General features: G+C 40.4%; 10 non-coding genes across 10 annotated transcripts; all 10 read right to left on the bottom strand.

The window, feature by feature from the left end:
• Positions 1–1,522: 1,522 nt before the first annotated feature.
• On the bottom strand, positions 1,523–1,594 carry TRNAH-GUG (transfer RNA histidin (anticodon GUG)). The gene has a single exon. It is a non-coding gene; the product is annotated as a tRNA-His (tRNA).
• A 1,281-nt stretch (positions 1,595–2,875) lies between these two features.
• Positions 2,876–2,957, bottom strand: TRNAS-AGA (transfer RNA serine (anticodon AGA)). Its single transcript has one exon. It is a non-coding gene; the product is annotated as a tRNA-Ser (tRNA).
• Positions 2,958–5,545: 2,588 nt separating this feature from the next.
• TRNAH-GUG (transfer RNA histidin (anticodon GUG)) lies at positions 5,546–5,617 on the bottom strand. The gene has a single exon. It is a non-coding gene; the product is annotated as a tRNA-His (tRNA).
• A 1,281-nt stretch (positions 5,618–6,898) lies between these two features.
• On the bottom strand, positions 6,899–6,980 carry TRNAS-AGA (transfer RNA serine (anticodon AGA)). The gene has a single exon. It is a non-coding gene; the product is annotated as a tRNA-Ser (tRNA).
• A 3,940-nt stretch (positions 6,981–10,920) lies between these two features.
• Positions 10,921–11,002, bottom strand: TRNAS-AGA (transfer RNA serine (anticodon AGA)). Its single transcript has one exon. It is a non-coding gene; the product is annotated as a tRNA-Ser (tRNA).
• A 2,587-nt stretch (positions 11,003–13,589) lies between these two features.
• Positions 13,590–13,661, bottom strand: TRNAH-GUG (transfer RNA histidin (anticodon GUG)). Its single transcript has one exon. It is a non-coding gene; the product is annotated as a tRNA-His (tRNA).
• A 1,281-nt stretch (positions 13,662–14,942) lies between these two features.
• On the bottom strand, positions 14,943–15,024 carry TRNAS-AGA (transfer RNA serine (anticodon AGA)). The gene has a single exon. It is a non-coding gene; the product is annotated as a tRNA-Ser (tRNA).
• Positions 15,025–17,612: 2,588 nt separating this feature from the next.
• On the bottom strand, positions 17,613–17,684 carry TRNAH-GUG (transfer RNA histidin (anticodon GUG)). Its single transcript has one exon. It is a non-coding gene; the product is annotated as a tRNA-His (tRNA).
• Positions 17,685–18,965: 1,281 nt separating this feature from the next.
• Positions 18,966–19,047, bottom strand: TRNAS-AGA (transfer RNA serine (anticodon AGA)). The gene has a single exon. It is a non-coding gene; the product is annotated as a tRNA-Ser (tRNA).
• A 3,792-nt stretch (positions 19,048–22,839) lies between these two features.
• On the bottom strand, positions 22,840–22,921 carry TRNAS-AGA (transfer RNA serine (anticodon AGA)). Its single transcript has one exon. It is a non-coding gene; the product is annotated as a tRNA-Ser (tRNA).
• Positions 22,922–23,993: the final 1,072 nt, after the last annotated feature.

Raw genomic sequence — 23,993 nt, 5'->3', positions numbered from 1 at the left:
ACGTGAGTAAATTCGTTTTAGTTACTGTTGTGATTTTTAAACAATATTTTGCTATTTTAAAAGTTGACACTTAGAAACTTTTGCTGATCAAATTACCAACGTTATCCTATGGAAGGAAATTCACTTAGCAGGTAAGTGGGATTATGGTTACTTTTTCTAGGTCAGTGTTGGATCCTAGATCCAGCACTACTGTACCACCTGTAAGCAGTTGAGAAACTGCGTTTAAGTTATACAGGCGATTTTTAAGGAATATTTACATGTTTGCAAAATCGACACTTAGAAGAAATTTCACAGAAAAACAGTCAATGGTTTCCTATGGAAGAAAATTCAAGTTACGGGTAAAGTACGTTCTCGTTACTTTTGTAATCCAGTGCTGGGCTCCTAGGCTCAGTACTGGGACATCTATCTAAAACAGGTAAACAATTACGTTTTCACAGTTGGTACGATTTTTAAAGAATATTTGTAAGTTTCAAAAATCGACACTTAGAAAATTTTCAGCAAAAAGCAGGCAATGATATCCCATGGAAGGAAATTCGAGTTACTGGTAAGTACGGTTAAAATTACTTTTCAGGGTCAGTACCGAGCTCCAAGATGCAGCACTGAGGTCTCTCCTGATAACAGGTGAGTGAATCAGAATTCGTTGTTCGGCTGATTTTAGATGAATATTTTAAAGTTCCAAAACTCCACACCACTAGAAGAATTTCCAAGTGAAACCACTCAATGTTAGCCTATGGAGGAAAAGCGAGTTATCGGCTTTTAGGTAAGTACTCGACTGGCAGAGTTATGGTTCTGGGCATAGACTCAGGGGTCTCCCAGGGGAGTCCCAGCCTACTTGCCAAGCCTTAAACTCCCCTTTTATTACATATAATTTACACCTAAGGTAGGCCCTAGGTAGTCCTAAGTGCATGATGCTATGTAAGTAAAAAATAAGATATGTACTTTGGTGGTTCGCGTGTCCTGTAAGTACCAAACAGTCTATTTCATTTTTCACTACTGTGAGGTCTACCCCTCTCATAGGTTAGCTCTGTGTATTCCCCTATACTTTTTATTTGGTAATTCCATATCGGAGAGGAGTAGCTTTATTTATTTATTGAAAATCCTACTTACTGGTGAGGTTGGATTTAACTTTACTATTTTAGAAATGCCACTTTTAGAGAGTGAACATTTCTCTGCACTTACTGCTCTATTTGCCTGAAACCTGGCCCCAATACACGTCTGGATTGGGCTGGGTGACAGCAAAATGTGTGCCTTCCCTCTAGAGAGCCACAACACAGGTCACTCAACTGCACCTGGGGGGTGATCTCCGCTCCCCCTCCACCCCCAATAGGTTCAAGAACGATAATTTATGTAAGTAAATACATTATAGCTACAGCTTATAATCATGCGAGTTTAAATCATTTGTTGTTAGATGGTTTAAATATTTGAAAGGATCTGTTTTTAATAGACATTTTACAAAAACCACTGGTACATTTGCTAATTCTGTAAAATTAACACCCAACTGCCGTGACATTGCCAACCACAATGCCGTGACTCGGATTCGAACCGAGGTTGCTGCGGCCACAACGCATAGTACTAACCACTATACGATCACGGCGAGCTACTTGGGCTCAACGACATACAGTGACATGGAGAATTTATAATTCGGAACACTCAGGGCTGTTCCTGTGATAGGCTGGATGTATTCATTGCTTCCTCATTCCTCATTCAGAGGCTGCGTCTCCTCAGTGGTTGATAGGCTGAAACCGTTTCCTGGCCGCCTGCTTGTGAAATGCCAGGAGTCAAAGATCACACATTACACTTGCGGACCTGTGATGGGACACCAATGCAGAGAAACCCACCTGGCACAGACCTTCTATTCTGTCTATTAGACCTGCATCTTCCCTGCACCTTTCAAGCCATTTGTATGTGAAGCAAGAAAGAGTTAGAGAGTGATCCATCTACACTTTTATAGGGAGGATGTCGCCGTGAGCTCCTCCCAGCTAATCACACGAACAGCAGAAAAGCAAGATAAATACACAGTTGAGGGGTGGGCTGCATGGTTATGTTTTTGAGTAAATATTGAAACTGACCTCAGTGGCTCATTAGCAGAGCTGCGGCTAATGACTGGTGCCAAATCATGATGAAGCAAGCACCATGGCTCGTAGGGGACCCACAACACGCTTTTCTTAGCTCACTGAATTAAAGTATAAACTTCCGCCGTGTGTGAGTGGTAAAGGCTTGTTAATATAGTTCCTTTTCCAATTCAAGTCTGACAACAAGAGGCAGGAACCACGTGGCTTCGGAAGCTCAGGAAAGTAGCCACCAACCACAGAGAAAGAGAGAACTGGCAGTATGAGAGGTGGAGAAAACAGAAGCGGGAGCAAGGAGCTCAAATGAGATTGATGGCGTTTAAATAGGGCGCGTAAAGGAACAGTTACACAGCTAAGAAATGGGAAAGACAGACTAGGGAAAAAAACACAGAAAGAGCCTGTAGATGAAATTCTCTTCCTGGGACAGCAGGTTAAGAGAAATTACACATGGGGAGGTTAAGCATGTAACACGGGGGAGAATAAAAAAGAAAATGCAGTTTTATGAAGTGTGTTTGCCAATCCAGCCAGCACTTTTGTTCTATTTCTCTCTTTGCGTCTTTTATTGGTAAAGTAACTTTCAAGTGCATGCGCAGGTATGAATGAGAGAGCAACGGTATAATAATTTGAAGCGTTTACACCAGTGCTAAAGTAGGAATGAGGTGTAGCAAAGACATGAAAGAGGTAGCGATAACAAATATGTGGAGAGGCAATAGTGACACAAAAATAAGCCACCTATTTATAAAACTGAAATGGAAGAAATACTAAAGGTTAACTTCTGAAATTGTAGCCGATAATAAAAAGATACTCGTTGTTGGCAGGATTCGAACCTGCGCGGGGATACCCCAACGGATTTCTAGTCCATCGCCTTAACCACTCGGCCACAACAACTTGCTGTAAGCTGCCTACAAATATTTTGTTTGAAAGTTTTGAAGTTTTCCCACATCAAAGTACTGATATTCTGCAATGCGCTTTTTAAAAACAATGTTTTTTTCATCATGCACGTTCTGTCCTAAGAACAAAAATTGCATGAGTATATCTCTGGATCTGTAAAAGGATACGCTTGCATTCAAACTCTCTTGTGGCACTCAAGTTTTTTGGACCCTGTTGCACTCTGTTTTTGCGCTGCTTTTAGTCTACGACCCATATTACAGAAGTCAACCATCTCTGAGTATTTGGGACTCCTTTGTAAGTGCCTTATCTTTAATCCTTGAAAAGCTCTATAATAAAGGGGTCTGTCAAAGATTGCTTGAATGGAAGATAAAAGAAGGCCCACTTGTCTCACCAAATGCAGTAGAGAAACCTGATGTTTTACTCATGTTATCCTTAGTTCAGTTTTTGTTAGACCTGGCATCCTTAAGGTGGCCTACCAGCAACCTTTTTGCTTTTCACCTCAAATTTTGCTGTATCTTTATGTTGGCCTTAGGACTCTAATCACTTTATCACTACTGTGAGAAAGTTGCTCTGTATATACTGTTCCCAAATAGGTACAGTGTTGACAGAGTCCCCAGTCCCCAGAGGTTTGGCAGAGGCTAAAGTTAGATATAACCTTACTCTCTAAAGTAGTATCTTGCTGAGCAGTAAGGCAGTATCAGAGTACAGTGTAAAACATTTGTTGTACACACTCAGTCAGCAAATGGTCTCACACACTCAAGAACTGAACTCTAGGCCATTGGTTTGCATACAAAAGATATTGTTGTTTTATTTTAGAACCAACAATAGGTATCAAAATATACTTTCTCAGAATGAGATGCTTTAGTTAAATACTTTGCAATAGGCAATTGACTTTTGCAGGTCATAGTTACAGTTTATTGCAATAGGCAACACAATTTGAATCACAATAATACATTGAGCTCAATGGGAATTTTAAGTTATATGCAATTAATTACTTTCAGGATTACTTTTCTAAATCCAGGACGGGATCCTAGATTCAGTCCTGGGACAGTTCTTGGAAACAAGTGAGTAAATTCGTTTTAGTTACTGTTGTGATTTTTAAGCAATATTTTGCTATTTTAAAAGTTGACACTTAGAAACTTTTGCTGATCAAATTACCAATGTTATCCTATGGAAGGAAATTCACTTAGCAGGTAAGTGGGGTTATGGTTACTTTTTCTAGGTCAGTGTTGGATCCTAGATCCAGCACTACTGTACCACCTGTAAGCAGTTGAGAAACTGCGTTTAAGTTATACAGGCGATTTTTAAGGAATATTTACATGTTTGCAAAATCGACACTTAGAAGAAATTTCACAGAAAAACAGTCAATGGTTTCCTATGGAAGAAAATTCAAGTTACGGGTAAAGTATGTTCTCGTTACTTTTGTAATCCAGTGCTGGGCTCCTAGGCTCAGTACTGGGACATCTATCTAAAACAGGTAAACAATTACGTTTTCACAGTTGGTACGATTTTTAAAGAATATTTGTAAGTTTCAAAAATCGACACTTAGAAAATTTTCAGCAAAAAGCAGGCAATGATATCCCATGGAAGGAAATTCGAGTTACTGGTAAGTACGGTTAAAATTACTTTTCAGGGTCAGTACTGAGCTCCAAGATGCAGCACTGAGGTCTCTCCTGATAACAGGTGAGTAAATCAGAATTCGTTGTTCGGCTGATTTTAGATGACTATTTTAAAGTTCCAAAACTCCACACCACTTAGAAGAATTTCCAAGTGAATCCACTCACTGTTAGCCTATGGAAGAAAAGTGAGTTATCGGCTTTTAGGTAAGTACTCGACTGGCAGAGTTATGGTTCTGGGCATAGACTCAGGGGTCTCCCAGGGGAGTCCCAGCCTACTTGCCAAGCCTTAAACTCCCCTTTTATTACATATAATTTACACCTAAGGTAGGCCCTAGGTAGTCCTAGGTGCATGATGCTATGTAAGTAAAAAATAAGATATGTACTTTGGTGGTTCGCGTGTCCTGTAAGTACCAAACAGTCTATTTCATTTTTCACTACTGTGAGGTCTACCCCTCTCATAGGTTAGCTCTGTGTATTCCCCTATACTTTTTATTTGGTAATTCCATATCGGAGAGGAGTAGCTTTATTTATTTATTGAAAATCCTACTTACTGGTGAGGTTGGATTTAACTTTACTATTTTAGAAATGCCACTTTTAGAGAGTGAACATGTCTCTGCACTTACTGCTCTATTTGCCTGAAACCTGGCCCCAATACACGTCTGGATTGGGCTGGGTGACAGCAAAATTTGTGCCTTCCCTCTAGAGAGCCACAACACAGGTCACTCAACTGCACCTGGGGGGTGAGCTCCGCTCCCCCTCCGACCCCAATAGGTTCAAGAACGATAATTTATGTAAGTAAATACATTATAGCTACAGCTTATAATCATGCGAGTTTAAATCATTTGTTGTTAGATGGTTTAAATATTTGAAAGGATCTGTTTTTAATAGACATTTTACAAAAACCACTGGTATATTTGCTAATTCTGTAAAATTAACACACAACTGCCGTGTCATTGCCAACCACAATGCCGTGACTCGGATTCGAACCGAGGTTGCTGCGGCCACAACGCAGAGTACTAACCACTATACGATCACGGCGAGCTACTTGGGCTCAACGACATACAGTGACATGGAGAATTTATAATTCGGAACACTCAGGGCTGTTCCTGTGATAGGCTGGATGTATTCATTGCTTCCTCATTCCTCATTCAGAGGCTGCGTCTCCTCAGTGGTTGATAGGCTGAAACCGTTTCCTGGCCGCCTGCTTGTGAAATGCCAGGAGTCAAAGATCACACATTACACTTGCGGACCTGTGATGGGACACCAATGCAGAGAAACCCACCTAGCACAGACCTTCTATTCTGTCTATTAGACCTGCATCTTCCCTGCACCTTTCAAGCCATTTGTATGTGAAGCAAGAAAGAGTTAGAGAGTGATCCATCTACACTTTTATAGGGAGGATGTCGCCGTGAGCTCCTCCCAGCTAATCACACGAACAGCAGAAAAGCAAGATAAATACACAGTTGAGGGGTGGGCTGCATGGTTATGTTTTTGAGTAAATATTGAAACTGACCTCAGTGGCTCATTAGCAGAGCTGCGGCTAATGACTGGAGCCAAATGATGATGAAGCAAGCACAATGGCTCGTAGGGGACCCACAACACGCTTTTCTTAGCTCACTGAATTAAAGTATAAACTTCCGCCGTGTGTGAGTGGTAAAGGCTTGTTAATATGGTTCCTTTTCCAATTCAAGTCTGACAACAAGAGGCAGGAACCACGTGGCTTCGGAAGCTCAGGAAAGTAGCCACCAACCACAGAGAAAGAGAGAACTGGCAGTATGAGAGGTGGAGAAAACAGAAGCGGGAGCAAGGAGCTCAAATGAGATTGATGGCGTTTAAATAGAGCGCGTAAAGGAACAGTTACACAGCTAAGAAATGGGAAAGGCAGACTAGGGAAAAAAACACAGAAAGAGCCTGTACATGAAATTCTCTTCCTGGGACAGCAGGTTAAGAGAAATTACACATGGGGAGGTTAAGCATGTAACACGGGGGAGAATAAAAAAGAAAATGCAGTTTTATGAAGTGTGTTTGTTAATCCAGCCAGCACTTTTGTTCTATTTCTCTCTTTGCGTCTTTTATTGGTAAAGTAACTTTCAAGTGCATGCGCAGGTATGAATGAGAGAGCAACGGTATAATAATTTGAAGCGTTTACACCAGTGCTAAAGTAGGAATGAGGTGTAGCAAAGACATGAAAGAGGTAGCGATAACAAATATGTGGAGAGGCAATAGTGACACAAAAATAAGCCACCTATTTATAAAACTGAAATGGAAGAAATACTAAAGGTTAACTTCTGAAATTGTAGCCGATAATAAAAACATTCTCGTTGTTGGCAGGATTCGAACCTGCGCGGGGATACCCCAATGCATTTCTAGTCCATCGCCTTAACCACTCGGCCACAACAACTTGCTGTAAGCTGCCTTCAAATATTTTGTTTGAAAGTTTTGAAGTTTTCCCACATCAAAGTACTGATATTCTGCAATGCGCTTTTTAAAAACAATGTTTTTTTCATCATGCATGTTCTGTCCTAAAAACAAAAATTGCATGAGTATATCTCTGGATCTGTAAAAGGATACGCTTGCATTCAAACTCTCTTGTGGCACTCAAGTTTTTTGGACCCTGTTGCACTCTGTTTTTGCGCTGCTTTTAGTCTACGACCCATATTACAGAAGTCAACCATCTCTGAGTATTTGGGACTCCTTTGTAAGTGCCTTATCTTTAATCCTTGAAAAGCTCTATAATAAAGGGGTCTGTCAAAGATTGCTTGAATGGAAGATAAAAGAAGGCCCACTTGTCTCACCAAATGCAGTAGAGAAACCTGATGTTTTACTCATGTTATCCTTAGTTCAGTTTTTGTTAGACCTGGCATCCTTAAGGTGGCCTACCAGCAACCTTTTTGCTTTTCACCTCACGTTTTGCTGTATCTTTATGTTGGCCTTAGGACTCTAATCACTTTATCACTACTGTGAGAAAGTGGCTCTGTATATACTGTTCCCAAATAGGTACAGTGTGCACAGAGTCCCCAGTCCCCAGAGGTTTGGCAGAGGCTAAAGTTAGATATAACCTTACTCTCTAAAGTGGTAGCTTGCCGAGCAGTAAGGCAGTATCAGAGTACAGTGTAAAACATTTGTTGTACACACTCAGTCAGCAAATGGTCTCACACACTCAAGAACTGAACTCTAGGCCATTGGTTTGCATACAAAAGATATTGTTGTTTTATTTTAGAACCAACAATAGGTATCAAAATATACTTTCTCAGAATGAGATGCTTTAGTTAAATACTTTGCAATAGGCAATTGACTTTTGCAGGTCATAGTTACAGTTTATTGCAATAGGCAACACAATTTGAATCACAATAATACATTGAGCTCAATGGGAATTTTAAGTTATATGCAATTAATTACTTTCAGGATTACTTTTCTAAATCCAGGACTGGATCCTAGATTCAGTCCTGGGACAGTTCTTGGAAACAAGTGAGTAAATTCGTTTTAGTTACTGTTGTGATTTTTAAGCAATATTTTGCTATTTTAAAAGTTGACACTTAGAAACTTTTGCTGATCAAAATACCAACGTTATCCTATGGAAGGAAATTCACTTAGCAGGTAAGTGGGATTATGGTTACTTTTTCTAGGTCAGTGTTGGATCCTAGATCCAGCACTACTGTACCACCTGTAAGCAGTTGAGAAACTGCGTTTAAGTTATACAGGCGATTTTTAAGGAATATTTACATGTTTGCAAAATCGACACTTAGAAGAAATTTCACAGAAAAACAGTCAATGGTTTCCTATGGAAGAAAATTCAAGTTACGGGTAAAGTACGTTCTCGTTACTTTTGTAATCCAGTGCTGGGCTCCTAGGCTCAGTACTGGGACATCTATCTAAAACAGGTAAACAATTACGTTTTCACAGTTGGTACGATTTTTAAAGAATATTTGTAAGTTTCAAAAATCGACACTTAGAAAATTTTCAGCAAAAAGCAGGCAATGATATCCCATGGAAGGAAATTCGTGTTACTGGTAAGTACGGTTAAAATTACTTTTCAGGGTCAGTACCGAGCTCCAAGATGCATCACTGAGGTCCCTCCTGATAACAGGTGAGTAAATCAGAATTCGTTGTTCGGCTGATTTTAGATGAATATTTTAAAGTTCCAAAACTCCACACCACTTAGAAGAATTTCCAAGTGAAACCACTCAATGTTAGCCTATGGAAGAAAAGTGAGTTATCGGCTTTTAGGTAAGTACTCGACTGGCAGAGTTATGGTTCTGGGCATAGACTCAGGGGTCTCCCAGGGGAGTCCCAGCCTACTTGCCAAGCCTTAAACTCCCCTTTTATTACATATAATTTACACCTAAGGTAGGCCCTAGGTAGTCCTAGGTGCATGATGCTATGTAAGTAAAAAATAAGCTATGTACTTTGGTGGTTCGCGTGTCCTGTAAGTACCAAACAGTCTATTTCATTTTTCACTACTGTGAGGTCTACCCCTCTCATAGGTTAGCTCTGTGTATTCCCCTATACTTTTAATTTGGTAATTCCATATCGGAGAGGAGTAGCTTTATTTATTTATTGAAAATCCTACTTACTGGTGAGGTTGGATTTAACTTAACTATTTTAGAAATGCCACTTTTAGAGAGTGAACATTTCTCTGCACTTACTGCTCTATTTGCCTGAAACCTGGCCCCAATACACGTCTGGATTGGGCTGGGTGACAGCAAAATGTGTGCCTTCCCTCTAGAGAGCCACAACACAGGTCACTCAACTGCACCTGGGGGGTGATCTCCGCTCCCCCTCCACCCCCAATAGGTTCAAGAACGATAATTTATGTAAGTAAATACATTATAGCTACAGCTTATAATCATGCGAGTTTAAATCATTTGTTGTTAGATGGTTTAAATATTTGAAAGGATCTGTTTTTAATAGACATTTTACAAAAACCACTGGTATATTTGCTAATTCTGTAAAATTAACACACAACTGCCGTGTCAATGCCAACCACAATGCCGTGACTCAGATTCGAACCGAGGTTGCTGCGGCCACAACGCAGAGTACTAACCACTATACGATCACGGCGAGCTACTTGGGCTCAACGACATACAGTGACATGGAGAATTTATAATTCGGAACACTCAGGGCTGTTCCTGTGATAGGCTGGATGTATTCATTGCTTCCTCATTCCTCATTCAGAGGCTGCGTCTCCTCAGTGGTTGATAGGCTGAAACCGTTTCCTGGCCGCCTGCTTGTGAAATGCCAGGAGTCAAAGATCACACATTACACTTGCGGACCTGTGATGGGACACCAATGCAGAGAAACCCACCTAGCACAGACCTTCTATTCTGTCTATTAGACCTGCATCTTCCCTGCACCTTTCAAGCCATTTGTATGTGAAGCAAGAAAGAGTTAGAGAGTGATCCATCTACACTTTTATAGGGAGGATGTCGCCGTGAGCTCCTCCCAGCTAATCACACGAACAGCAGAAAAGCAAGATAAATACACAGTTGAGGGGTGGGCTGCATGGTTATGTTTTTGAGTAAATATTGAAACTGACCTCAGTGGCTCATTAGCAGAGCTGCGGCTAATGACTGGTGCCAAATCATGATGAAGCAAGCACCATGGCTCGTAGGGGACCCACAACACGCTTTTCTTAGCTCACTGAATTAAAGTATAAACTTCCGCCGTGTGTGAGTGGTAAAGGCTTATTAATATAGTTCCTTTTCCAATTCAAGTCTGACAACAAGAGGCAGGAACCACGTGGCTTCGGAAGCTCAGGAAAGTAGCCACCAACCACAGAGAAAGAGAGAACTGGCAGTATGAGAGGTGGAGAAAACAGAAGCGGGAGCAAGGAGCTCAAATGAGATTGATGGCGTTTAAATAGGGGCGTAAAGGAACAGTTACACAGCTAAGAAATGGGAAAGACAGACTAGGGAAAAAAACACAGAAAGAGCCTGTAGATGAAATTCTCTTCCTGGGACAGCAGGTTAAGAGAAATTACACATGGGGAGGTTAAGCATGTAACACGGGGGAGAATAAAAAAGAAAATGCAGTTTTATGAAGTGTGTTTGCCAATCCAGCCAGCACTTTTGTTCTATTTCTCTCTTTGCGTCTTTTATTGGTAAAGTAACTTTCAAGTGCATGCGCAGGTATGAATGAGAGAGCAACGGTATAATAATTTGAAGCGTTTACACCAGTGCTAAAGTAGGAATGAGGTGTAGCAAAGACATGAAAGAGGTAGCGATAACAAATATGTGGAGAGGCAATAGTGACACAAAAATAAGCCACCTATTTATAAAACTGAAATGGAAGAAATACTAAAGGTTAACTTCTGAAATTGTAGCCGATAATAAAAAGATACTCGTTGTTGGCAGGATTCGAACCTGCTCGGGGATACCCCAATGGATTTCTAGTCCATCGCCTTAACCACTCGGCCACAACAACTTGCTGTAAGCTGCCTACAAATATTTTGTTTGAAAGTTTTGAAGTTTTCCCACATCAAAGTACTGATATTCTGCAATGCGCTTTTTAAAAACAATGTTTTTTTCATCATGCACGTTCTGTCCTAAAAACAAAAATTGCATGAGTATATCTCTGGATCTGTAAAAGGATACGCTTGCATTCAAACTCTCTTGTGGCACTCAAGTTTTTTGGACCCTGTTGCACTCTGTTTTTGCGCTGCTTTTAGTCTACGACCCATATTACAGAAGTCAACCATCTCTGAGTATTTGGGACTCCTTTGTAAGTGCCTTATCTTTAATCCTTGAAAAGCTCTATAATAAAGGGGTCTGTCAAAGATTGCTTGAATGGAAGATAAAAGAAGGCCCACTTGTCTCACCAAATGCAGTAGAGAAACCTGATGTTTTACTCATGTTATCCTTAGTTCAGTTTTTGTTAGACCTGGCATCCTTAAGGTGGCCTACCAGCAACCTTTTTGCTTTTCACCTCACGTTTTGCTGTATCTTTATGTTGGCCTTAGGACTCTAATCACTTTATCACTACTGTGAGAAAGTGGCTCTGTATATACTGTTCCCAAATAGGTACAGTGTGCACAGAGTCCCCAGTCCCCAGAGGTTTGGCAGAGGCTAAAGTTAGATATAACCTTACTCTCTAAAGTGGTAGCTTGCCGAGCAGTAAGGCAGTATCAGAGTACAGTGTAAAACATTTGTTGTACACACTCAGTCAGCAAATGGTCTCACACACTCAAGAACTGAACTCTAGGCCATTGGTTTGCATACAAAAGATATTGTTGTTTTATTTTAGAACCAACAATAGGTATCAAAATATACTTTCTCAGAATGAGATGCTTTAGTTAAATACTTTGCAATAGGCAATTGACTTTTGCAGGTCATAGTTACAGTTTATTGCAATAGGCAACACAATTTGAATCACAATAATACATTGAGCTCAATGGGAATTTTAAGTTATATGCAATTAATTACTTTCAGGATTACTTTTCTAAATCCAGGACTGGATCCTAGATTCAGTCCTGGGACAGTTCTTGGAAACACGTGAGTAAATTCGTTTTAGTTACTGTTGTGATTTTTAAACAATATTTTGCTATTTTAAAAGTTGACACTTAGAAACTTTTGCTGATCAAATTACCAACGTTATCCTATGGAAGGAAATTCACTTAGCAGGTAAGTGGGATTATGGTTACTTTTTCTAGGTCAGTGTTGGATCCTAGATCCAGCACTACTGTACCACCTGTAAGCAGTTGAGAAACTGCGTTTAAGTTATACAGGCGATTTTTAAGGAATATTTACATGTTTGCAAAATCGACACTTAGAAGAAATTTCACAGAAAAACAGTCAATGGTTTCCTATGGAAGAAAATTCAAGTTACGGGTAAAGTACGTTCTCGTTACTTTTGTAATCCAGTGCTGGGCTCCTAGGCTCAGTACTGGGACATCTATCTAAAACAGGTAAACAATTACGTTTTCACAGTTGGTACGATTTTTAAAGAATATTTGTAAGTTTCAAAAATCGACACTTAGAAAATTTTCAGCAAAAAGCAGGCAATGATATCCCATGGAAGGAAATTCGAGTTACTGGTAAGTACGGTTAAAATTACTTTTCAGGGTCAGTACCGAGCTCCAAGATGCAGCACTGAGGTCTCTCCTGATAACAGGTGAGTGAATCAGAATTCGTTGTTCGGCTGATTTTAGATGAATATTTTAAAGTTCCAAAACTCCACACCACTAGAAGAATTTCCAAGTGAAACCACTCAATGTTAGCCTATGGAGGAAAAGCGAGTTATCGGCTTTTAGGTAAGTACTCGACTGGCAGAGTTATGGTTCTGGGCATAGACTCAGGGGTCTCCCAGGGGAGTCCCAGCCTACTTGCCAAGCCTTAAACTCCCCTTTTATTACATATAATTTACACCTAAGGTAGGCCCTAGGTAGTCCTAAGTGCATGATGCTATGTAAGTAAAAAATAAGATATGTACTTTGGTGGTTCGCGTGTCCTGTAAGTACCAAACAGTCTATTTCATTTTTCACTACTGTGAGGTCTACCCCTCTCATAGGTTAGCTCTGTGTATTCCCCTATACTTTTTATTTGGTAATTCCATATCGGAGAGGAGTAGCTTTATTTATTTATTGAAAATCCTACTTACTGGTGAGGTTGGATTTAACTTTACTATTTTAGAAATGCCACTTTTAGAGAGTGAACATTTCTCTGCACTTACTGCTCTATTTGCCTGAAACCTGGCCCCAATACACGTCTGGATTGGGCTGGGTGACAGCAAAATGTGTGCCTTCCCTCTAGAGAGCCACAACACAGGTCACTCAACTGCACCTGGGGGGTGATCTCCGCTCCCCCTCCACCCCCAATAGGTTCAAGAACGATAATTTATGTAAGTAAATACATTATAGCTACAGCTTATAATCATGCGAGTTTAAATCATTTGTTGTTAGATGGTTTAAATATTTGAAAGGATCTGTTTTTAATAGACATTTTACAAAAACCACTGGTACATTTGCTAATTCTGTAAAATTAACACCCAACTGCCGTGACATTGCCAACCACAATGCCGTGACTCGGATTCGAACCGAGGTTGCTGCGGCCACAACGCATAGTACTAACCACTATACGATCACGGCGAGCTACTTGGGCTCAACGACATACAGTGACATGGAGAATTTATAATTCGGAACACTCAGGGCTGTTCCTGTGATAGGCTGGATGTATTCATTGCTTCCTCATTCCTCATTCAGAGGCTGCGTCTCCTCAGTGGTTGATAGGCTGAAACCGTTTCCTGGCCGCCTGCTTGTGAAATGCCAGGAGTCAAAGATCACACATTACACTTGCGGACCTGTGATGGGACACCAATGCAGAGAAACCCACCTGGCACAGACCTTCTATTCTGTCTATTAGACCTGCATCTTCCCTGCACCTTTCAAGCCATTTGTATGTGAAGCAAGAAAGAGTTAGAGAGTGATCCATCTACACTTTTATAGGGAGGATGTCGCCGTGAGCTCCTCCCAGCTAATCACACGAACAGCAGAAAAGCAAGATAAATACACAGTTGAGGGGTGGGCTGCATGGTTATGTTTTTGAGTAAATATTGAAACTGACCTCAGTGGCTCATTAGCAGAGCTGCGGCTAATGACTGGTGCCAAATCATGATGAAGCAAGCACCATGGCTCGTAGGGGACCCACAACACGCTTTTCTTAGCTCACTGAATTAAAGTATAAACTTCCGCCGTGTGTGAGTGGTAAAGGCTTGTTAATATAGTTCCTTTTCCAATTCAAGTCTGACAACAAGAGGCAGGAACCACGTGGCTTCGGAAGCTCAGGAAAGTAGCCACCAACCACAGAGAAAGAGAGAACTGGCAGTATGAGAGGTGGAGAAAACAGAAGCGGGAGCAAGGAGCTCAAATGAGATTGATGGCGTTTAAATAGGGCGCGTAAAGGAACAGTTACACAGCTAAGAAATGGGAAAGACAGACTAGGGAAAAAAACACAGAAAGAGCCTGTAGATGAAATTCTCTTCCTGGGACAGCAGGTTAAGAGAAATTACACATGGGGAGGTTAAGCATGTAACACGGGGGAGAATAAAAAAGAAAATGCAGTTTTATGAAGTGTGTTTGCCAATCCAGCCAGCACTTTTGTTCTATTTCTCTCTTTGCGTCTTTTATTGGTAAAGTAACTTTCAAGTGCATGCGCAGGTATGAATGAGAGAGCAACGGTATAATAATTTGAAGCGTTTACACCAGTGCTAAAGTAGGAATGAGGTGTAGCAAAGACATGAAAGAGGTAGCGATAACAAATATGTGGAGAGGCAATAGTGACACAAAAATAAGCCACCTATTTATAAAACTGAAATGGAAGAAATACTAAAGGTTAACTTCTGAAATTGTAGCCGATAATAAAAAGATACTCGTTGTTGGCAGGATTCGAACCTGCGCGGGGATACCCCAACGGATTTCTAGTCCATCGCCTTAACCACTCGGCCACAACAACTTGCTGTAAGCTGCCTACAAATATTTTGTTTGAAAGTTTTGAAGTTTTCCCACATCAAAGTACTGATATTCTGCAATGCGCTTTTTAAAAACAATGTTTTTTTCATCATGCACGTTCTGTCCTAAGAACAAAAATTGCATGAGTATATCTCTGGATCTGTAAAAGGATACGCTTGCATTCAAACTCTCTTGTGGCACTCAAGTTTTTTGGACCCTGTTGCACTCTGTTTTTGCGCTGCTTTTAGTCTACGACCCATATTACAGAAGTCAACCATCTCTGAGTATTTGGGACTCCTTTGTAAGTGCCTTATCTTTAATCCTTGAAAAGCTCTATAATAAAGGGGTCTGTCAAAGATTGCTTGAATGGAAGATAAAAGAAGGCCCACTTGTCTCACCAAATGCAGTAGAGAAACCTGATGTTTTACTCATGTTATCCTTAGTTCAGTTTTTGTTAGACCTGGCATCCTTAAGGTGGCCTACCAGCAACCTTTTTGCTTTTCACCTCAAATTTTGCTGTATCTTTATGTTGGCCTTAGGACTCTAATCACTTTATCACTACTGTGAGAAAGTTGCTCTGTATATACTGTTCCCAAATAGGTACAGTGTTGACAGAGTCCCCAGTCCCCAGAGGTTTGGCAGAGGCTAAAGTTAGATATAACCTTACTCTCTAAAGTAGTATCTTGCTGAGCAGTAAGGCAGTATCAGAGTACAGTGTAAAACATTTGTTGTACACACTCAGTCAGCAAATGGTCTCACACACTCAAGAACTGAACTCTAGGCCATTGGTTTGCATACAAAAGATATTGTTGTTTTATTTTAGAACCAACAATAGGTATCAAAATATACTTTCTCAGAATGAGATGCTTTAGTTAAATACTTTGCAATAGGCAATTGACTTTTGCAGGTCATAGTTACAGTTTATTGCAATAGGCAACACAATTTGAATCACAATAATACATTGAGCTCAATGGGAATTTTAAGTTATATGCAATTAATTACTTTCAGGATTACTTTTCTAAATCCAGGACGGGATCCTAGATTCAGTCCTGGGACAGTTCTTGGAAACAAGTGAGTAAATTCGTTTTAGTTACTGTTGTGATTTTTAAGCAATATTTTGCTATTTTAAAAGTTGACACTTAGAAACTTTTGCTGATCAAATTACCAATGTTATCCTATGGAAGGAAATTCACTTAGCAGGTAAGTGGGGTTATGGTTACTTTTTCTAGGTCAGTGTTGGATCCTAGATCCAGCACTACTGTACCACCTGTAAGCAGTTGAGAAACTGCGTTTAAGTTATACAGGCGATTTTTAAGGAATATTTACATGTTTGCAAAATCGACACTTAGAAGAAATTTCACAGAAAAACAGTCAATGGTTTCCTATGGAAGAAAATTCAAGTTACGGGTAAAGTATGTTCTCGTTACTTTTGTAATCCAGTGCTGGGCTCCTAGGCTCAGTACTGGGACATCTATCTAAAACAGGTAAACAATTACGTTTTCACAGTTGGTACGATTTTTAAAGAATATTTGTAAGTTTCAAAAATCGACACTTAGAAAATTTTCAGCAAAAAGCAGGCAATGATATCCCATGGAAGGAAATTCGAGTTACTGGTAAGTACGGTTAAAATTACTTTTCAGGGTCAGTACTGAGCTCCAAGATGCAGCACTGAGGTCTCTCCTGATAACAGGTGAGTAAATCAGAATTCGTTGTTCGGCTGATTTTAGATGACTATTTTAAAGTTCCAAAACTCCACACCACTTAGAAGAATTTCCAAGTGAATCCACTCACTGTTAGCCTATGGAAGAAAAGTGAGTTATCGGCTTTTAGGTAAGTACTCGACTGGCAGAGTTATGGTTCTGGGCATAGACTCAGGGGTCTCCCAGGGGAGTCCCAGCCTACTTGCCAAGCCTTAAACTCCCCTTTTATTACATATAATTTACACCTAAGGTAGGCCCTAGGTAGTCCTAGGTGCATGATGCTATGTAAGTAAAAAATAAGATATGTACTTTGGTGGTTCGCGTGTCCTGTAAGTACCAAACAGTCTATTTCATTTTTCACTACTGTGAGGTCTACCCCTCTCATAGGTTAGCTCTGTGTATTCCCCTATACTTTTTATTTGGTAATTCCATATCGGAGAGGAGTAGCTTTATTTATTTATTGAAAATCCTACTTACTGGTGAGGTTGGATTTAACTTTACTATTTTAGAAATGCCACTTTTAGAGAGTGAACATGTCTCTGCACTTACTGCTCTATTTGCCTGAAACCTGGCCCCAATACACGTCTGGATTGGGCTGGGTGACAGCAAAATTTGTGCCTTCCCTCTAGAGAGCCACAACACAGGTCACTCAACTGCACCTGGGGGGTGAGCTCCGCTCCCCCTCCGACCCCAATAGGTTCAAGAACGATAATTTATGTAAGTAAATACATTATAGCTACAGCTTATAATCATGCGAGTTTAAATCATTTGTTGTTAGATGGTTTAAATATTTGAAAGGATCTGTTTTTAATAGACATTTTACAAAAACCACTGGTATATTTGCTAATTCTGTAAAATTAACACACAACTGCCGTGTCATTGCCAACCACAATGCCGTGACTCGGATTCGAACCGAGGTTGCTGCGGCCACAACGCAGAGTACTAACCACTATACGATCACGGCGAGCTACTTGGGCTCAACGACATACAGTGACATGGAGAATTTATAATTCGGAACACTCAGGGCTGTTCCTGTGATAGGCTGGATGTATTCATTGCTTCCTCATTCCTCATTCAGAGGCTGCGTCTCCTCAGTGGTTGATAGGCTGAAACCGTTTCCTGGCCGCCTGCTTGTGAAATGCCAGGAGTCAAAGATCACACATTACACTTGCGGACCTGTGATGGGACACCAATGCAGAGAAACCCACCTAGCACAGACCTTCTATTCTGTCTATTAGACCTGCATCTTCCCTGCACCTTTCAAGCCATTTGTATGTGAAGCAAGAAAGAGTTAGAGAGTGATCCATCTACACTTTTATAGGGAGGATGTCGCCGTGAGCTCCTCCCAGCTAATCACACGAACAGCAGAAAAGCAAGATAAATACACAGTTGAGGGGTGGGCTGCATGGTTATGTTTTTGAGTAAATATTGAAACTGACCTCAGTGGCTCATTAGCAGAGCTGCGGCTAATGACTGGAGCCAAATGATGATGAAGCAAGCACAATGGCTCGTAGGGGACCCACAACACGCTTTTCTTAGCTCACTGAATTAAAGTATAAACTTCCGCCGTGTGTGAGTGGTAAAGGCTTGTTAATATGGTTCCTTTTCCAATTCAAGTCTGACAACAAGAGGCAGGAACCACGTGGCTTCGGAAGCTCAGGAAAGTAGCCACCAACCACAGAGAAAGAGAGAACTGGCAGTATGAGAGGTGGAGAAAACAGAAGCGGGAGCAAGGAGCTCAAATGAGATTGATGGCGTTTAAATAGAGCGCGTAAAGGAACAGTTACACAGCTAAGAAATGGGAAAGGCAGACTAGGGAAAAAAACACAGAAAGAGCCTGTACATGAAATTCTCTTCCTGGGACAGCAGGTTAAGAGAAATTACACATGGGGAGGTTAAGCATGTAACACGGGGGAGAATAAAAAAGAAAATGCAGTTTTATGAAGTGTGTTTGTTAATCCAGCCAGCACTTTTGTTCTATTTCTCTCTTTGCGTCTTTTATTGGTAAAGTAACTTTCAAGTGCATGCGCAGGTATGAATGAGAGAGCAACGGTATAATAATTTGAAGCGTTTACACCAGTGCTAAAGTAGGAATGAGGTGTAGCAAAGACATGAAAGAGGTAGCGATAACAAATATGTGGAGAGGCAATAGTGACACAAAAATAAGCCACCTATTTATAAAACTGAAATGGAAGAAATACTAAAGGTTACCTTCTGAAATTGTAGCCGATAATAAAAAGATTCTCGTTGTTGGCAGGATTCAAACCTGCGCGGGGATACCCCAATGGATTTCTAGTCCATCGCCTTAACCACTCGGCCACAACAACTTGCTGTAAGCTGCCTACAAATATTTTGTTTGAAAGTTTTGAAGTTTTCCCACATCAAAGTACTGATATTCTGCAATGCGCTTTTTAAAAACAATGTTTTTTTCATCATGCACGTTCTGTCCTAAAAATAAAAATTGCATGAGTATATCTCTGGATCTGTAAAAGGATACGCTTGCATTCAAACTCTCTTGTGGCACTCAAGTTTTTTGGACCCTGTTGCACTCTGTTTTTGTGCTGCTTTTAGTCTACGACCCATATTACAGAAGTCAACCATCTCTGATTATTTGGGACTCCTTTGTAAGTGCCTTATCTTTAATCCTTGAAAAGCTCTATAATAAAGGGGTCTGTCAAAGATTGCTTGAATGGAAGATAAAAGAAGGCCCACTTGTCTCACCAAATGCAGTAGAGAAACCTGATGTTTTACTCATGTTATCCTTAGTTCAGTTTTTGTTAGACCTGGCATCCTTAAGGTGGCCTACCAGCAACCTTTTTGCTTTTCACCTCACGTTTTGCTGTATCTTTATGTTGGCCGTAGGACTCTAATCACTTTATCACTACTGTGAGAAAGTGGCTCTGTATATACTGTTCCCAAATAGGTACAGTGTGCACAGAGTCCCCAGTCCCCAGAGGTTTGGCAGAGGCTAAAGTTAGATATAACCTTACTCTCTAAAGTGGTAGCTTGCCGAGCAGTAAGGCAGTATCAGAGTACAGTGTAAAACATTTGTTGTACACACTCAGTCAGCAAATGGTCTCACACACTCAAGAACTGAACTCTAGGCCATTGGTTTGCATACAAAAGATATTGTTGTTTTATTTTAGAACCAACAATAGGTATCAAAATATACTTTCTCAGAATGAGATGCTTTAGTTAAATACTTTGCAATAGGCAATTGACTTTTGCAGGTCATAGTTACAGTTTATTGCAATAGGCAACACAATTTGAATCACAATAATACATTGAGCTCAATGGGAATTTTAAGTTATATGCAATTAATTACTTTCAGGATTACTTTTCTAAATCCAGGACTGGATCCTAGATTCAGTCCTGGGACAGTTCTTGGAAACAAGTGAGTAAATTCGTTTTAGTTACTGTTGTGATTTTTAAGCAATATTTTGCTATTTTAAAAGTTGACACTTAGAAACTTTTGCTGATCAAATTACCAATGTTATCCTATGGAAGGAAATTCACTTAGCAGGTAAGTGGGGTTATGGTTACGTTTTCTAGGTCAGTGTTGGATCCTAGATCCAGCACTACTGTACCACCTGTAAGCAGTTGAGAAACTTCGTTTAAGTTATACAGGCGATTTTTAAGGAATATTTACATGTTTGCAAAATCGACACTTAGAAGAAATTTCACAGAAAAACAGTCAATGGTTTCCTATGGAAGAAAATTCAAGTTACGGGTAAAGTACGTTCTCGTTACTTTTGTAATCCAGTGCTGGGCTCCTAGGCTCAGTACTGGGACATCTATCTAAAACAGGTAAACAATTACGTTTTCACAGTTGGTACGATTTTTAAAGAATATTTGTAAGTTTCAAAAATCGACACTTAGAAAATTTTCAGCAAAAAGCAGGCAATGATATCCCATGGAAGGAAATTCGAGTTACTGGTAAGTACGGTTAAAATTACTTTTCAGGGTCAGTACCGAGCTCCAAGATGCAGCACTGAGGTCTCTCCTGATAACAGGTGAGTAAATCAGAATTCGTTGTTCGGCTGATTTTAGATGAATATTTTAAAGTTCCAAAACTCCACACCACTTAGAAGAATTTCCAAGTGAAACCACTCAATGTTAGCCTATGGAAGAAAAGTGAGTTATCGGCTTTTAGGTAAGTACTCGACTGGCAGAGTTATGGTTCTGGGCATAGACTCAGGGGTCTCCCAGGGGAGTCCCAGCCTACTTGCCAAGCCTTAAACTCCCCTTCTTTACATATAATTTACACCTAAGGTAGGCCCTAGGTAGTCCTAGGTGCATGATGCTATGTAAGTAAGAAATAAGATATTTACTTTGGTGGTTCGCGTGTCCTGTAAGTACCAAACAGTCTATTTCATTTTTCACTACTGTGAGGTCTACCCCTCTCATAGGTTAGCTCTGTGTATTCCCCTATACTTTTAATTTGGTAATTCCATATCGGAGAGGAGTAGCTTTATTTATTTATTGAAAATCCTACTTACTGGTGAGGTTGGATTTAACTTTACTATTTTAGAAATGCCACTTTTAGAGAGTGAACATGTCTCTGCACTTACTGCTCTATTTGCCTGAAACCTGGCCCCAATACACGTCTGGATTGGGCTGGGTGACAGCAAAATTTGTGCCTTCCCTCTAGAGAGCCACAACACAGGTCACTCAACTGCACCTGGGGGGTGAGCTCCGCTCCCCCTCCACCCCCAATAGGTTCAAGAACGATAATTTATGTAAGTAAATACATTATAGCTACAGCTTATAATCATGCGAGTTTAAATCATTTGTTGTTAGATGGTTTAAATATTTGAAAGGATCTGTTTTTAATAGACTTTTTACAAAAACCACTGGTACATTTGCTAATTCTGTAAAATTAACACCCAACTGCCGTGACATTGCCAACCACAATGCCGTGACTCGGATTCGAGCCAAGGTTGCTGCAGCCACAACGCAGAGTACTAACCACTATACGATGACGGCGAGCTACTTGGGCTCAACGACATACAGTGACATGGAGAATTTATAATTCGGAACACTCAGGGCTGTTCCTGTGATAGGCTGGATGTATTCATTGCTTCCTCATTCCTCATTCAGAGGCTGCGTCTCCTCAGTGGTTGATAGGCTGAAACCGTTTCCTGGCCGCCTGCTTGTGAAATGCCAGGAGTCAAAGATCACACATTACACTTGCGGACCTGTGATGGGACACCAATGCAGAGAAACCCACCTGGCACAGACCTTCTATTCTGTCTATTAGACCTGCATCTTCCCTGCACCTTTCAAGCCATTTGTATGTGAAGCAAGAAAGAGTTAGAGAGTGATCCATCTACACTTTTATAGGGAGGATGTCGCCGTGAGCTCCTCCCAGCTAATCACACGAACAGCAGAAAAGCAAGATAAATACACAGTTGAGGGGTGGGCTGCATGGTTATGTTTTTGAGTAAATATTGAAACTGACCTCAGTGGCTCATTAGCAGAGCTGCGGCTAATGACTGGTGCCAAATCATGATGAAGCAAGCACCATGGCTCGTAGGGGACCCACAACACGCTTTTCTTAGCTCACTGAATTAAAGTATAAACTTCCGCCGTGTGTGAGTGGTAAAGGCTTGTTAATATAGTTCCTTTTCCAATTCAAGTCTGACAACAAGAGGCAGGAACCACGTGGCTTCGGAAGCTCAGGAAAGTAGCCACCAACCACAGAGAAAGAGAGAACTGGCAGTATGAGAGGTGGAGAAAACAGAAGCGGGAGCAAGGAGCTCAAATGAGATTGGCATGTAACACGGGGGAGAATAAAAAAGAAAATGCAGTTTTATGAAGTGTGTTTGCCAATCCAGCCAGCACTTTTGTTCTATTTCTCTCTTTGCGTCTTTTATTGGTAAAGTAACTTTCAAGTGCATGCGCAGGTATGAATGAGAGAGCAACGGTATAATAATTTGAAGCGTTTACACCAGTGCTAAAGTAGGAATGAGGTGTAGCAAAGACATGAAAGAGGTAGCGATAACAAATATGTGGAGAGGCAATAGTGACACAAAAATAAGCCACCTATTTATAAAACTGAAATGGAAGAAATACTAAAGGTTAACTTCTGAAATTGTAGCCGATAATAAAAAGATTCTCGTTGTTGGCAGGATTCGAACCTGCGCGGGGATACCCCAATGGATTTCTAGTCCATCGCCTTAACCACTCGGCCACAACAACTTGCTGTAAGCTGCCTACAAATATTTTGTTTGAAAGTTTTGAAGTTTTCCCACATCAAAGTACTGATATTCTGCAATGCGCTTTTTAAAAACAATGTTTTTTTCATCATGCACGTTCTGTCCTAAAAACAAAAATTGCATGAGTATATCTCTGGATCTGTAAAAGGATACGCTTGCATTCAAACTCTCTTGTGGCACTCAAGTTTTTTGGACCCTGTTGCACTCTGTTTTTGCGCTGCTTTTAGTCTACGACCCATATTACAGAAGTCAACCATCTCTGAGTATTTGGGACTCCTTTGTAAGTGCCTTATCTTTAATCCTTGAAAAGCTCTATAATAAAGGGGTCTGTCAAAGATTGCTTGAATGGAAGATAAAAGAAGGCCCACTTGTCTCACCAAATGCAGTAGAGAAACCTGATGTTTTACTCATGTTATCCTTAGTTCAGTGTTTGTTAGACCTGGCATCCTTAAGGTGGCCTACCAGCAACCTTTTTGCTTTTCACCTCACGTTTTGCTGTATCTTTATGTTGGCCTTAGGACTCTAATCACTTTATCACTACTGTGAGAAAGTGGCTCTGTATATACTGTTCCCAAATAGGTACAGTGTGCACAGAGTCCCCAGTCCCCAGAGGTTTGGCAGAGGCTAAAGTTAGATATAACCTTACTCTCTAAAGTGGTAGCTTGCCGAGCAGTAAGGCAGTATCAGAGTACAGTGTAAAACATTTGTTGTACACACTCAGTCAGCAAATGGTCTCACACACTCAAGAACTGAACTCTAGGCCATTGGTTTGCATACAAAAGATATTGTTGTTTTATTTTAGAACCAACAATAGGTATCAAAATATACTTTCTCAGAATGAGATGCTTTAGTTAAATACTTTGCAATAGGCAATTGACTTTTGCAAGTCATAGTTACAGTTTATTGCAATAGGCAACACAATTTGAATCACAATAATACATTGAGCTCAATGGGAATTTTAAGTTATATGCAATTAATTACTTTCAGGATTACTTTTCTAAATCCAGGACTGGATCCTAGATTCACTCCTGGGACAGTTCTTGGAAACAAGTGAG

Source organism: Triturus cristatus, chromosome 12 (assembly GCF_964204655.1).
Source record: "Triturus cristatus chromosome 12, aTriCri1.1, whole genome shotgun sequence".
Lineage (NCBI taxonomy): Eukaryota > Metazoa > Chordata > Amphibia > Caudata > Salamandridae > Triturus > Triturus cristatus.
Note: the sequence above shows the minus strand (reverse complement) of the source record. Positions and strands in the feature narration are given on the sequence as shown.